The sequence below is a fragment of the Xenopus laevis genome, chromosome 2S (assembly GCF_017654675.1).
Source record: "Xenopus laevis strain J_2021 chromosome 2S, Xenopus_laevis_v10.1, whole genome shotgun sequence".
NCBI lineage: Eukaryota > Metazoa > Chordata > Amphibia > Anura > Pipidae > Xenopus > Xenopus laevis.
This window is the reverse complement of record NC_054374.1, coordinates 11,758,636-11,762,845: the sequence shown is the minus strand read 5'-3', so window position 1 is coordinate 11,762,845 and position 4,210 is coordinate 11,758,636.

The following is a 4,210-nucleotide window of genomic DNA, read 5'->3' as shown; positions in this document are numbered from 1 at the left end:
GCTCTGTGTGAGTTTACATATAAAACTACCCAACCAACAAAATTGTAGAAACTGAGGTTTTATAGGGAAGGATATTGTGCATATAATGTCAGTGTATGTAAGTTAGAAGGTACCTGACAGCCTTTATATATGTTCTTGTGATGACTTTTGTTTTATGTAGCCAATAGTGTATATGAAAGATATATGTAATATCTATTAAAATATTTTTGTTGTACATTTATGTTGTCATCAATGATTAAATGGTTGGTGTAACACAGAGTAAGATCAAAAACATCTATTAATCAGGTGAGCTTTATAATTAATAAGGCAATCTTGCATGCAGTTTATAGTAGTGGATTAGAGGAAGCCATGCAGAAAATGTCCAGTATGTATTAGCAAGAGTTTGTAGGGGTAATTTACTTTTCTGACCTGCATGTAGAATTGCTGTAGGCCTTTGTGCTACAAAACATTATGCAAAAACCTAAGTTCACCCCATTAATAAAGTGCTACCTGTATTTGGCAGTGCTGTAATCATAAGGAGCTGAAGGAATAGGCACTGCCCATCTCCTCCTTCAGTCAGGAAGCACCAGCAGCAACAGGCTGCAATGGAGCCCTGTATTTATCACATGCCTAATGAGATCTGAAGTCTAGAAGTGACTAGAATCTCTGGTGGGTGCATAACAAGTTGACATCCCTCAGTGATTATACCTTTCCTTGTCCTTTAAGAACTGAAACGGAGAAAATGTTTCATAAATCTACAAATCTGAAACCCATTTAGAGCAAGAAAAGGGAAACCACATAGGTGTGCCATCTAGAGAGAGTACTTTTATAAGGAGAATGAAAAATTTAACAGCACTTAGAAAAGATACTGTGAACCTTTTTAACAAAGTCTGGAACAACGGTGGCATTATTCAAGAGGTCTAATTGGATTAAGAGAACAGTCTTAGATATGTAAAATTATGCTTATTTTCATACTGTTGGACACAGTTGCAAGGCCGCATAGGCCCGGGCCTAGGGCCGCAAAAAAGTAGGGGCGGCATGCCTTTTTTTTGCCGGTGCGATGGGAAGGGGAAGTGTAGGCAGGCGCTAGGACCGCACGGCCGCCTGGTCGGACTGCACGTCCTAGGGGCGGCCGGCAAAGAAATCCGGCGCTGGTTGGACACATAAGGGGTTATTTATCAAAATCCAAATTTATCTCATTATTTTCTGAAATATACTTTGACCAAATCCATTCCAGTTCAGGAACAAAAATCATGAAAAGCATACGAAAATTTGAATCCTATGAATTTTTCAGATGTTCAACCGAACATCGGCAGGTCTTCGATGCCGAATTTTCTGATTCAAACTTTTTCCATTCTTGGGGTATATTAAATCCCAAAAAATTTGAGGTTTTTTTTTTCACTAAAATTTTTTCGAGTTTTTGGCATTCGGACTTTAATAAATAACCCCCTAAATGTGTTCGTATAAGCATCAAGCCCGAGGTGGATGGCATAGGGGTTTATGCCACAGCTGTTTTAACACAAGCCTTAACTTTTTATGAAAACCTTATTTCAGGATACATCAAAGTATATGACTGTTTTATTATATGCCACTTAAAGGGAATATCCTCATAGATGTATGCCCAAATTGTTTTCATTGTTACAAATGTTTTCTTTTCTTCTTGATTTGCTTTTCCTATATCCTATATCATGGTTACTTAGAGAAGTGAGGAGAGCATACCAGATGCAGATTGCTGCTTCAAGGGGCTTTTTTTCTGACTACATACAAACAGCATGTTTCGGGCCACAAGTGCCCTTTCTCAAGTGTATATTATGGCATTTGCCATACCTTGCTATCCTCACAATATTATCCTTTCGGGGTACAGTAGTCTTACCCACCTCCCCCCACTGGGGACATGGGAGTTATGAGTAGTGATGAGTGAATCTGACCCATTTCACGTCACCCAAAATTCGCTGAAATGCATTGAAGTCTTCAGGCAACAAAATTTTATTTTGATGCAACAAAATTTTATTTTGATGCAACAAAATTTTATTTTGATGCATGATAAGTTTTTGACACACAACACATTTTTTTCGTAATAAACGTAATAAAAATTCTCCTATCACAATGTAATTTTCTTTGTTAGGCTTTTATTGCATTACGAATATTAATTGCACATTGCGAACCTTTAATACCTGCTCTGGAGTTTTGTTGCAATTTTGTTGCAAAAAATGGTTTGCAATTTCAAAATTTTATTACATACAGTGCGAATGTTCGCAAAAGCAATTTGGTCTCTAACTTTGCGAGAAAGTTGTAGAGGGCTTTAAAAATGGCGCAAACATGGTCGCTAACATTCACAAAACATTTCCCCATAAGGGCGAAACTTCCCAAAAAATTTCCCTCATCATTGGTAATGAGACATTTGTGATAAGTGCGTGTTGGTGATAATATATATTTCCTAAAAACACAAGACTTCGATAAAAAAAAAAAAAAAAAAAGGAAACTTTAAAGGCAAAATGCTTAGATATTAAGCCATATTTATGTATTATACACTGTATTGTTAACTAAATGTGTGAAAGCAAATTAATATAAATATATATACGAAAGAAAACAACTTTAATGAAAAAAACACAGATTAAATCACTTGTAATAAGCAATACAGGACAATTTTTCTTTGACAAAAAATTCACAAAACCACAGAAAAACCCCACAAAAAGCTTTACCAAATGCATTGGGGTCAACGGGAAAGCAAAATTACATTGCAATTAAGGCAGTTGTAGCACTTTGATAATATATACATTGTCCTACCTTGTTAGAGAAGCTCCTTTCGATTATGCTGCAACTGTTTTTCATGGAAAAATTGTCTCCCATGTTGCCAATTTCTTCCAAACCCAGCACAAGTGGAGGCTAGAAAGGTTCCTGATCTTATTTCTTTATCCAGCTGCACAAAACACTCAATAGAATTTTTGCGTGGATACGCATGAAGTTTAATGGCCTCCTGAAAAACTCTGCAGAACTGTTCTGGATGTAAAAGTTTGCGTATTTCTACGGTACCATAGAAAAGAAGATGAGAATGGTAAAGAAGAAACAGAAGAGTGTAATAATTAAGGGGCCCATTTACTAAGCTCGAGTTAAGGAATAAAATAAAAAAAAAAACGTTGAATTTCTAATGTTTTTTTTGGCTATTTCGACCATCGAATGGGCTACTTCGACCTTCGACTACGACTTCGAATTGAACGATTCAAACTAAAAATCGTTCGACTATTCGACCATTCGACCATTCGATAGTCGAAGTACTGTCTCTTTAAAAAAAACTTTGAGCCCCTAGTTCGCCACTTAAAACTAGGGATGCACCGAATCCACTATTTTGGATTCGGCCAAACCCCCGAATCCTTCGCGAAAGATTCTGCCGATTACCGAACTGAATCCGAGCCCTAATTTGCATATTCAAATTAGGGGTGGGAAGAGGAAAACATTTTTTACTTCCTTGTTTCTTACAAAAAGTCACGCGATTTCCCTCCCTGCCCCTAATTTGCATATGTAAATTAGGATTCAGATTCGGTTCGGCCGAGCAGAAGGAATCCTAGATTCGGTGCATCCCTACCTAAAACCTACCGAAGTCAAGGTCCCCATAGGCTTTGCTATCTTTTTTTGGTCGAAGAGAAATCATTCGATCGATGGATTAAAATCCTTCGAATCGAATGATTCGAAGGATTTAATCGCTGAACGATTTTTCATTCGATCAAACTATTTGCGCTAAATCCTTCGACTTCGATATTCGAAGTCGAAGTATTTCAATTCTGTAGTCGAATATCGATATTGGACCATAAGTAAATTTGCCCCTAAAAGTCCTTGCAGTATTTAGGGTATAAATAAGAGGAGAAAGATCAATCTTAAAATACAAAATAATATAAATGCCCGCCTGCGTTTATCTGTCAGAGAACAATTGTAATTGTTGAGCAAATGTAATTATGCCCCACTGTAATTGTTAGTTGTCAACATCATTTACTGAATAAAAAACCCAGTAAGTGGATATCTGTACAGTTAAGATATACCGGTGCATATTTGCAGTTCCATTGTACAGTAGTTTCTTTTCACTGATGGATGCTGCAGGGCCCCTGGTATGAATTGTGATAAGCGCTATTATCTTTTAAAGGAACACATTTGATGAGCTGATTTAAGAATCTACTTGGTTCTGGAGACATCCTTACTGTGAAAAATATTCATATCACAAAAGACACATAAGCACAAG